Raw genomic sequence first — 12,440 nt, 5'->3', positions numbered from 1 at the left:
AATATTGATATTTAAAATATCATTTTATAAAAAAATGAAAATATGAATTGATATTTATAGCAAATAGCAAACATTGATCCCTGACAAAGCAGTACCGGAAAGAAGTTCAACAGAGCGAAAATTGAATCGTCACCAAAATGCGGATCCCATATCTACATGAGAGTGAGCTCTACTTCCACCACTACTTACACAGTGGAGGATTTATTTCTGAGTAAGCATGCATAGGCTTATGCTACATGTGCAACTAAACTTCTGGATGAAGATAAATGAAACCTACTCTCTGAGTAAATATAATAATCATTTAGCAACAAAAGTATTAAAACCATCAATGATAATGTAGATTCCCATTGACTTTCTGCTGCTTGGCGTAGGACTGTAAAGTTAATTTTCCATTTCCATGTGAATAATCTTTCTCTCTGGATGTCAATCAAGTGATTGGAAAACACTACTCTAGTAGCTGTAGAGTTGCATTTCTAATTTTTAAGACTTTTATATTCAATGCTCATTTATTTTTCCAGAGCACCCTGTTGGACTACCTAAAATAGTCACTAACATAATATTGCCAAGATTAGATTATATAATTCTGAAACTCAGAAAAATGGGCAACATCTACTGTGAATTACTTTGCCAGTTATAACTGTGAATATAGAGTTTATGCTGTAGGAAGAGATCCATGCTTTTGTCAGGAACAAATCTTATCAAGAGACCTAAACTTGACCTCTCAGTAGGCTTAGTCAAACCTCCTTTCATGGCCATCATCAAGAGAACACATTATATTGTAGGTATCATTGCCCCAAGGTTTTATGATCACCAATGCTCCTTCAGTTGATCTAGTTATAGAGCAGGACTACTTTATCCAGTGGAGAAAGATAATATTTGTCTAGATTCCAGGCTTCTAGGTGGTCCCAAATAGGAACTGTCAGACTTCCTTCAGTAGAGTTTGCCAAACCTTGAGAAAGAAAGGACTTGTAAGAATTTGCCCTCTGTATAACTAGTTTTAAAATATCCAAATGACAGCAAAGAGGATGCTTACTATAGTCAGTAAAGGTAATGCTAGAATCCACAGATCTTAATTATAGCAAAGCAGCTACAGGATAGATTTGAAGAAATCTTTTCTAGATAAACTGTGGGACCTCATCAGGTATAGTTTAAATATAGTTATAGTTTAAGTTACTGCATGTAATAGAAAAAAAATCATGTAAGTACCAAACTACGTTCAGTATTGACCAGAGCTTTGAAAAGTTACTTTTTTGAACTACAACTCCCATCAGCCCAATCCAGTGGCCATGCTGGCTGGGGCTGATCAGAGTTGTAGTTTAAAAAAGTAACTTTTCAAAGCTCTGGTATTGACCAGTAATTTATATCTAAAACTTCAGAATGACTTTCACTGAAGGACACTTTACTGTATTAGAAAATGGCCCCAAAGCACTAATTTTAGAAGAAGGTTGATACAAAACAGAGGCTGTGGCACTAATCAACAAATGGGATCAATTTGGTACCTTAAGCCAGCACCTTGAGAATCAATGCTACAAGTCATTTTTTTTCCAAATGAGGTGCTGACTGAGTTCCATTGGCTCCCAGCAGCAGGAAGAGGATAGCTTTGTAAAACAATGGATTGCATTCAATGAAGGTATAATGTTGTGCCAAATTAAAGGAATACTCAGGTCTGAGAATCAAATATGCCCCCCAGCCCTCTCTATCTGGCCGTGGGGACTCTCCCCAGGCTACACCTCTCATTGCTCCTGCTTTGCACCCTCCTTGAGTGTTTGTGCCTGGCTGGAATGTGTCCTTGTGTTGTGCATGTCTGGCTGGAAGACAGAGAAGGGTGAGTGTATGTGTGTAGAAACTAGGCTAAGGTACAAAGGTAAAGCTAACATGTATTGCTTCACTCACTTTGGGCCCCACCCACCACTGGAATGTGGCCCCCAGAAAGTTGCCCAGGAGGGAATGTTGCCTTTGGGTTAAAAACAGTTTCCTACCCTTGGTCTAATGAGTCTCTTTTCATGGATATACACAACAACTTGTTTTAGGAGAGGCTCAAAATGACAATGATTATTTTGAAGCTGTTTCGCTCACATCAAAATGGGTTCTTTTGATTCATCAATTTTTCAGTGAAATGGTGAAATAAAAACAAATGTCTTCCAAAAGCCCCAAGATGTACTTTTTAAAAACACAGCCAATGTTTGAATGAAGCTTACGACCACTGGTGTCTGTGGATCATAGTTTGGGAACCCCTGCATTAGTGAAAAATGTGCATAACAATTAATATATTATTTAAAAGAACATGAATGCATTATATTAGGGGAAACTGCTTGCAAGAATGTGTACATTAGTAAAAACTGCAGACAAAATGTATTTATTAGGAAAAATTCACACTAAAATGCTTAAGAAATTTCATGCAGAAGCTGAGTCTTGTGCCTTTGGTGTGGGGCACTTTTGTGGGGTGGAATGTGGCCCTGGAAACTGACAGGAGGGGGTATTTCATACTCCCACCCATGCCACCTCTCGTGGGATCACCTGTAATCCTCCCTCTCTCCATTTTATTGCATCACTGAGCTGTTTCTAACAAGGTTTCTGGTTGAAGAGGCCAGATAGGAATTTTTCTTCTCAATCAAATGGGCTCTGGGTTAAGTAGGTTTTTCCTCCTATCCATCAATGATTGTTGTACAATGTTATGTGTACTTATGCTTCTGTCACAACTTAGGCAGAAATAGCATTAGGTAGGATCAAACATAAGAGGGACTCCCATAACTGATCTAGTGGGGTACTCACTGGCTGCACCCCTAGCTCAGGAGAGACATTGCCTCATCCAGCTCACAACCCCCACACACTGGTTGGCCAGTGGGACTACAGGCATCTTTGACTTGCGCCTCATCTCGGTCAACTCCCACGGGTGATTCCCAGCTGCTTGTTGGATGACTCAGCATACCCTCAGCATGGGCTGCTGGAATGGAAGTGGATCCTTGCCCTGCTGCCATGCCAACCCTACATTTGTGCTTTAATCAATAAAGTTGTGGTCACACATAAACCATTGCTGGCTGTCTTATTCCTGTTGCTAAAGGGGGTGGGCACATCTTGCATCTGCCTCACAAACCTGGAGAACTGAATTTAAGATTGGGAAAAAAAAGAAATTGAGAGAACCAAATTTGACAGATCCTTCCATCCCTAGTTGAAGCGTATCAGGAATGCTAAGTTGAGGGGATCCATATCACAAAACTCTTTCTTCTCAAATTACTCCTGTCCATTTCAATTTTGATCAAATCACTGTTTTTCACCAACTCTAATTTGCTTTCCATTTAGTAAAGCATATACTACTAATATCCAGTGCCTGCAAGGGAGGAGGACCATCACTGCCCAGGGAGGGAGAGCCATCTGCCTGCTTTGCTGCTGCTGCTGCTGGATAACATCTCTGCTCTCTCCTTCTTGGGCTCCTGCTCTGCACGTGGCACCTTGCAGGACCAGGCTCCAGGTACTCAGCCAGCTGTGCCTGATACTGTTCCACCTGTCCCTTCTCTGGAGGAGATATATAAGCCGGCTGGCTGAGGGGGCTTGGGAGATCCAGTGCCTGCAAGGGAGGAGGACCATCACTGCCCAGGGAGGGAGAGCCATCACTGCCCAGGGAGGGAGAGCCATCACTGCCCAGGGAGGGAGAGCCATCACTGCCCAGGGAGGGAGAGCCATCACTGCCCAGGGAGGGAGAGCCATCTGCCTGCTTTGCTGCTGCTGCTGCTGCTTCTGCTGGATAACATCTCTGCTCTCTCCTTCTTGGGCTCCTGCTCTGCACGTGGCACCTTGCAGGACCAGGCTCCAGGTACTCAGCCAGCTGTGCCTGATACTGTTCCACCTGTCCCTTCTCTGGAGGGGATATATAAGCCGGCTGGCTGAGGGGGCTTGGGAGATCCAGTGCCTGCAAGGGAGGAGGACCATCACTGCCCAGGGAGGGAGAGCCATCTGCCTGCTTTGCTGCTGCTGCTGCTGGATAACATCTCTGCTCTCTCCTTCTTGGGCTCCTGCTCTGCATGTGGCACCTTGCAGGACCAGGCTCCAGGTACTCAGCCAGCTGTGCCTGATACTGTTCCACCTGTCCCTTCTCTGGAGGGGATATATAAGCCGGCTGGCTGAGGGGGCTTGGGAGACCCATTGCCTGCTGTCCATCGCTTTTGGGCCCCTATTACATCAGCTACTACGGACTGCCGGTTGCTGAAGCCCCTCGGATGCTGCTGTGCTGTCTGAATGTATGAGTGGGTTGTATGAGTGAGTGTGTGATTGTGTGTATATGCCATGAGTTTTATTATTTATTTTATTTTTATTATGTGCCTGGGCGAGAGGACAGTGTTGTGGGAGGGAGGACCAAAGGGGGCCCCTATTAGTGTAGTGACGGGTAATGGGAGGTATGGCGCTGTGAGTAGGACATGCCAGTTAAGGGGAACTCGCCCCAGACAACTGGTGGCTGTGACGTGTTCCGGTCCTCCCCACACCCGCAGGATTGCTGGTAGTTCTATCAGCCAACCCTCGGATCTCCAGTTGCTACTTTTCAATGCCAGATCAGTAAATAATAAAACCTCCCTCGTCCATGACCTAATTGTGGATGAGGCGGCTGATCTGGCATGTATTACCGAGACCTGGGTGAGCGATCTGGGAGGTATTAATCTCTCCCAGTTGTGCCCACCTGGGTATTCGGTTCAGCATCTGGGTAGATCCGAGGGTCGGGGAGGGGGAATCGCTGTGGTCTATAGAAGTTCCATCCCTCTTGTTAGGCACCCTATCCAGGTGGCTAATGGTCTAGAGTGTCTACACATAATGTTGGGTCAGCGAGACAGACTGGGAATACTGTTGGTGTACCGTCCACCCTGCTGCCCAACAGCCTCCCTAACTGAGCTGACAGAGGTGGTCTCGGATCTATTGTTGCGTTCCCCCAAACTTTTGGTATTGGGGGATCTCAACATTCATGCTGAGGCCGCTTTATCTGGAGCAGCTCAGGACTTCATGACCTCCATGACAGCCATGGGGCTGTCTCAATTTGCTACTGGCCCTACGCATGTGTTGGGGCACACTCTGGACTTGATTTTTGCCTCTGGATTAGGGGATGGTGATCTGAGAGTGAGGAATTTTACATCTATTCCTTTGTCATGGTCAGATCACTGCCTATTAAGGTTTAGACTCACATTGTCTTCTCCCCTCTGCAAGGGTGGAGGACCAATTAAGATGGTCCGTCCCCGGAGACTAATGAATCCTGAGGGTTTTCTGATGGCTCTAGGGAATTTTCCGGCTGATAGAATTGACGGTCCTGTCGAAACCCTGGCCACGCTGTGGAATACAGAAATGGCCCGGGCAGTTGACACGATCGCCCCGGTGCGCCCTCTCCGTTGCAGAGCTCAATTGGCTCCCTGGTTTACCCCAGAGCTAAGAGTGATGAAGCAAGAAAGGAGACGGCTTGAGTGCAAATGGAGGCGAACTCCCGACGGCTGTAATCATGCACTTGTGAGGGTCTCTACCAAACTCTATGTGAAGGCAGTGAGAGCAGCAAAGAAGCAATACTTTGCTGTCTCTATTCAGTCATCTCTTAACCGCCCAGCGGAACTTTATAAAGTTGTCCGGGGACTTTTACACTCTGGTCCCCAGGACGCAATAACACCATCAATTGCCCGCTGTAATGAGTTTGCGCGACACTTTCGTGATAAGATCATGAACATCCGCCGGGACCTTGACTCCATTATTGTAGCAGTTGATCCTAATGAGGTGTCCAGAGCACAGTCTTGTCCTGTTTTACTGGATGAGTTTCAGTTGGTACAGCTCGAGGATGTGGACAAGGTGCTCGGACAGGTGCGGGCGACCACTTCTGCTCTGGATCCTTGCCCCTCATGGCTAATAAAAGCTAGCAGGAATGGAACAGCCGGCTGGGCCAAGGAGGTGATTAATGCCTCTTTACGAGAGGGAGTGGTCCCACCCTGCCTGAAACAGGCGGTGGTGAGACCGCTCCTAAAAAAACCCTCCTTGGACCCTGATAATTTGGACAACTATAGGCCGGTAGCAAATGTTCCATTCCTGGGCAAGGTCCTAGAGCGTGTGGTCGCTCGCCAACTCCAGGCTCTCTTGGATGAAACTGATTATCTGGACCCATTTCAATCGGGCTTTCGGCCGGGGTTTGGTACAGAAACGGCCTTGGTCGCCCTGTATGATGACCTCTGTCGGGAGAAAGACAGAGGGAGTGTAACTCTGTTGGTTCTCCTTGATCTCTCAGCGGCGTTTGATACCATCGACCATGGTATCCTTCTGGAGCGACTTACGGATTTAGGAGTGGGAGGCACTGCTTGGCGGTGGCTCTGCTCCTATCTCGGGAATCGTCTCCAGAAGGTGATGCTGGGGGAACATTACTCGAGTCCCTGGGTACTCCAATATGGGGTCCCGCAGGGTTCAGTTCTGTCCCCCATGCTTTTCAATATCTATATGAAGCCGCTGGGTGAGGTCATCAGGAGTTTTGGAGTGCGTTTCCAGCAATATGCTGATGATACGCAGCTTTACTACTCCTTTTCATCTTCGTCAGGTGAGGCTGTTGATGTACTAGACCGCTGCCTGGCCGCGATAATGGGCTGGATGAGAGCTAATAAACTGAAACTCAATCCTAACAAGACTGAGATGCTGTTGGTGAGAGGGCCCTCTGCCCAGATGGTTGACGTTCGACCTGCCCTAGATGGGGTTACACTCCCCCTAAAGGAGCAGGTACGTAGTTTGGGGGTCTTATTAGATCCTCTCCTGTCACTTGAGGCTCAGGTAGCCTCGGTGGCACGGAATGCATTCTACCAGCTTCGGCTGGTAGCCCAACTACGACCCTATCTGGACAGGGAGAATCTCGCCTCAGTTATCCATGCTATGGTAACCTCTAGATTGGACTACTGTAATGCACTCTACGTGGGGCTACCTGTGAAGACGGTTCGGAAACTTCAGCTAGTGCAAAATGCTGCGGCCAGAGTTCTCACTGGGACAAAGAAATTTGACCATATAACACCTGTCCTGGCGCAGCTGCACTGGCTACCGATATGTTTCTGGGCCAGATTCAAAGTGTTGGTTCTTACCTATAAAGCCCTAAATGGCATCGGACCGCAATACCTGGTGGAACGCCTCTCTCGCTATGTACCTACCCGTTCACTACGCTCGACGTCGAAGGCCCTTCTCCGGGTCCCAACTCATAAAGAGGCCCGGAGATCAACAACTAGATCTAGGGCCTTCTCGGTTGTGGCCCCCGAACTATGGAATGCCCTCCCAGACGAGATACGCCTGGCGCCTTCTTTGTTATCTTTTCGGCGCCAGGTAAAAACCTACCTTTTCGCCCAGGCTTTTTAAACATTTTAAATTTAATTTTAAACCTAATATGGATTTTAATTTATAAACTCAATGGCAATTCTATTTTGGATTTTTATCATGTTTAATGTTTTTATAATTGTATTATATTTTTCACACTTGCTCATATTTTAATTGTGATTTTATTTGTTGTACACCGCCCTGAGAGCTTTCTGCTATAGGGCGGTCTAGAAATGTAATTAAATAAATAAAATAAATAATAAATAAATAATATTGTAGCCGGTGCAAGAGTTGTCTTCTCTACAAAGCTGGTTGTATCCTCCTTTCTTCCTTTTTATAGCCCACTGTAACTAACTGGGTTGTAGCCATTTGGTAAGCTAATGTAACTTCCTGCCTTTAATTCACAAAGTTTAAGAAGAGTAGCATATAAATTGATATGCTACATGGGCTATATACCACTGTATTTATACACCTTTGCCTGATTGTTGGCCTTTGCAATCCAAGGATAATGTTTTAAAATTTAAATTCTATTATTTTAAAAATGTAGTAGTGTAGCTAAAGTAATGGGGGAAATATGAGACAATTTTTTAAATATTTAGCAAGATGCTTTATTAAAGATGTAAGGATCCAGCAGTGTAAACTCAGAATATTAAGGTTTTAACTAACATTCAAATCAAGGCATAAGTAGAACTAGTATTCTTCTTCCATATTTGCATCAGCACCACGAAATTGTCTTCTTGAGCCACAAATCTACAGCATTACAATAGTGCTATATACTTGAAGCAGTAACAATAGATTCACCTTTTGATTTCTGGGTTGTTCCATGTAAGATTTTTAGGCTGCAGTCTTGATGGGGGAATCAAAGGCAGTTCTGCCTTATCCAGTGCCCCTTTTCTAGGGTTGTTTGAGGTGCCCCCTCACATGTGTTACAAAATTCACACTATTCATACCCAGAGACTGTATTCAGACTAGGGATGGAAAGTTCTGTCAATTTCAGTTCTCTCAGTTTCTCATTTTTCCAATCTTAAATTCAGTTGTCCACATTTCTGCAGTAATTTGTGATTTTTTAAAAAAAAAAAATCCCCATGAAAATTCTCCAGCCTTTTAGTGTGAATTTCTCCTGATAAACAAATTTATAGGCACTTTTGACTAATGTACACATTTTTCCAAACAATGGCTCATCATTCAATGCTATTTTCATTCAAATATTCATTTGTATGCACTTTCCCCTAACATATGCATTTTTGCAAACACTGTTTGGTTGGCAAACCAGACTGCAAAATTCAAATAAGTGTGAATTACAAAGGATGGCTGTGTTGCGGTTCTCAGATTGTTTCAGAAAAGGCGAATTTGATAGATTCGACTTGAAATGCAAATTGAATCAAATTTCTCGCCCATCCCTAATTCAGACATGGGATTTATTGTGTTATTTTCCTGATTATAATGCTAGCACTTCTGTCATGATTTCTAATGTTCCTTTCACTCTGCAGTACCTGTTGAACTATGGAACTGTATTTCTTTCATCGATATACTGCCATGTCGCACTAAATTTCATTCACACCAGTAGGTGTGGCATGACACAACAGCAGACATCTTTGTTATTCACATGCACACCTCTGTATGTCAGAATACTGCTCAAATTTTGTTATGTGAGCAGCAATGGCATGATCCTAAGAAAACTATGGGGAAAATAAAACACCAAACTCCCATGATTATCCAGGTTAATGGGGTTGCAAAGAGATTTTTTTCTGGAAGCAATTAACATGGCAATGAATGCTAAACTTCCACTTGATTCCATTAGATTTGCAGACATGGCTTTTATGTCATGTGAAAGATCATATAAAAATGAAAATTAACAGGTAAGGAAAGGATGGGGAAATGGAATAAAGTCCTTGCAGAATACAGCTGGAGACTTTCCCACCTCTCACCAGCAGGGCAGAAGTGAGGGCAGAGGAGTATCTAAACAATGGGAGGGAAATAAATGGGATGAAGCTGTGCCAGCTCCTGGACTAACACAGTTTATAACTGGTTTGGGGATGTATTGGGGAACTGGGAAGGCTCTGACCTGCCCCTAAATTGTTTATAACATGCATCCTTTTGGATCTACCAACATTTTATTTATTTATTTATTATTTAATTTGTATCCCACCCTTCCTCCCAGCAGGAGCCCAGGGCGGCAAACAAAGTGCTAAAAACATTTTAAAACATCATAAAAACAGATCTTAAAATACATTAAAACAAAACAGCATTAAAAACATTTCAAAAAAACAACATTAAAAAAGGGTTAAAACCATTATTAAAAAACATATTAAGCAATTCTGACACAGACGCAGACTGGGATAGGTCTCAACCTAAAAGGCTTGTTGAAAGAGGAAAGTCTTCAAAAGGCGCCAAAAAGATAGCAGTCAATATATAGATGTCAATAAAGCCAGGTCCAAGGGAGTTTGGGGGATGGTCAGGAAGGTGAATCTATCATCAGAACTCCTTTTTCAAAGTGGGAGCTCTCTCTCCTTCAGGTAATTAAAGAAGTGCTGTAGTTCAGTGGCAGAACACATGGCTTTGATGCAGAAGGTTCCAGGTTCGTAGTGGGCAGCTCGATGAAGGTGTCAACCCATTATGCGGCAACTGTGAAAAAGGCAAATTCCATGCTAGGGATCATTAGGAAAGGTACTGAAAATAAAACTGCTGCTATCATAATGTCATTGTCTCTAATGCCCAGTCTCTAATCTCCCCTTTCTGGGCAAGGTGATTGAAAGGGTAGCAGCTGCTCAGCTCCAAGTTTTCCTGGATGAATCGGATTATCTAGACCCTTTTCAATCAGGCTTCAGGCCTGGTCATGGGACAGAGACTGCCTTGGTTGCCCTGCTTGATGACCTATGCCGGGCATCAGACAGGGGGAGTGCATCCCTGTTGGTGCTGCTGGACCTCTTGGTGGCCTTCAATACGATTGACCATGGTATCCTTCTGGGCTGTCTAGCTGGGATGGGATTGGGAGGTACTGTTTTATGGTGGCTCCGGTCCTACCTGATGGACAGGACCCAGAAAGTGGTGCTAGGAGACTACTGCTCAACCCCCTGGCCATTGGCCTGTGGGGTACCACAAGGTTCCATTTTGTCTCCCATGCTCTTTAACATTTATATGAAACCGCTGGGAGACATCATCAGGAGATTTGGAGTACAATGTCATCAATATGCTGATGACACTCAGCTCTATCTCTCCCTACCCTCTGATTGCAGGGAGGGAGTGTTCATCCTAAACCGGTGCCTGGAGGCTATGAAGGGCTGGATGTGGGCTAACAAACTGAAACTTAATCCAGACAAGACGGAAGTACTGCTGGTCAAAGGAAAAACTGCACCAGGGATGGGGTTGCACTCCCCTTGAAGGAGCAGGTCTGCAGTTTAGGAGTCCTCCTGGATCCTGCCCTGCTGCTTGAATATCAGGTGGCTGCAGTAGCCAGGAGTGCTTTTGGCCAACGCAAACTGGTCTACCAGCTGCGTCCGTTTCTGGAGGCAGTTGACTTGGCCACAGTGACACATGCATTGGTGACATCGAGGCTTGATTACTGTAACACACTATATGTGGGGCTGCCTTTGAAAATGGTTTGGAAATTACAGTTGGTTCAAAATGCAGCAGCCAGTATGTTAACTGGAGCACGGCGCAGGGAGCATATCACCCCTGTGCTTTATCGACTCCACTGGCTCCCAATTTGCTTCCGGGCTCAATTCAAAGTGCTGGTTCTGACCTTTACAGCCTAAACGGCCTTGGACCAATGTACCTGAGGGACCGCTTATGCCCATATGTACCTGCCCGGGATTTAAGATCATCTGCCTCTGGTCTCCTCTGCGTGCCTTAGACTGACAGGCACACAGGAGAGAGCTTTTTCAGCTGTGGCCCCCAAGCTTTGGAACACCCTACCCCAAGAAGTCCACTCTACTCCCTCCCTGATGGTTTTCCGGAGACTTCTGAAAACGATCTTGTTCCGGAAAGCCTTTGGAGGGACAAAGGTAGAGCCTGTCACTGATTTTATGTCTTTATGCCTTCTACATTAAATTTTACCCTTGTAGTCCCCTTTAGTACCACTCCCTATATATATATATATATATATATATATAGTATTTTATGTACTTTAATTGTATTTTAATGTTCTGTGGTTTTATTGTTTACAATTTCATTATGTATGTGTTTGATTTTATTTTTGTAAGCCGCCCTGAGTGCCCTATTATAGGGTAGAAGGGCGGGTTAGAAATATTTTAAATAAATAAATAAAATGTATAAATATATGGTGTGGCCGCATTTGGAATACTGTATACAGTTCTGGTTGCCTCACTTCAATAAGGATATTGTAGAGTTGGAAAAGGTTCAGAAAAGATAATTAGAATGATCAAGGGGATGGAGCGACTCCCCTATGAGGAAAGGTGAAAGTGGTTTTGCAATGAGGTCCTGCTTGTGGGCTTCCCACGGATATCTGGTTGGCCATTGTGAGAACAGGATCCTGGACTAGATATTTTCTAGATATTCTAAATGACTATTCCCTAGACCAGTTGGTCATGGAACCGACCAGAGGGACAGCAACCCTGGACTTAATCCTCAGTGGGGACCGGGACCTGGTGCGAGATGTAAGTGTTGTTGAACCGATTGGGAGCAGTGACCACAGTGCTATTAAATTAAACATACATGTAAATGGCCAATTGCCAAGAAAATCCAACACATTTGACTTCAAAAGAGGAAACTTCACAAAAATGAGGGGATTGGTAAAAAGAAAGCTGAAAAACAAAGTCCAGAGGGTCACATCACTCAAAAATGCTTGGAAGTTGTTTAAAAACACTATATTAGAAGCTCAACTGGAGTGCATACCGCAGATGAGAAAAGGTACCGCCAGGGCCAAGAAGATGCCAGCATGGTTAACGAGCAAAGTCAAGGAAGCTCTTAGAGGCAAAAAGTCTTCCTTCAGAAAATGGAAGTCTTGTCCGAATGAAGAAAATAAAAAAGAACACAAACTCTGGCAAAAGAAATGCAAGAAGACAATAAGGGATGCTAAAAAAGAATTTGAGGAGCACATTGCTAAGAACATAAAAACCAACAACAAAAAATTCTATAAATACATTCAAAGCAGGAGACCATCTAGGGAGGCGATTGGACCC

Source organism: Rhineura floridana, chromosome 9 (assembly GCF_030035675.1).
Source record: "Rhineura floridana isolate rRhiFlo1 chromosome 9, rRhiFlo1.hap2, whole genome shotgun sequence".
Classification (NCBI taxonomy): Eukaryota; Metazoa; Chordata; class Lepidosauria; order Squamata; family Rhineuridae; genus Rhineura; species Rhineura floridana.
Note: the sequence above shows the minus strand (reverse complement) of the source record.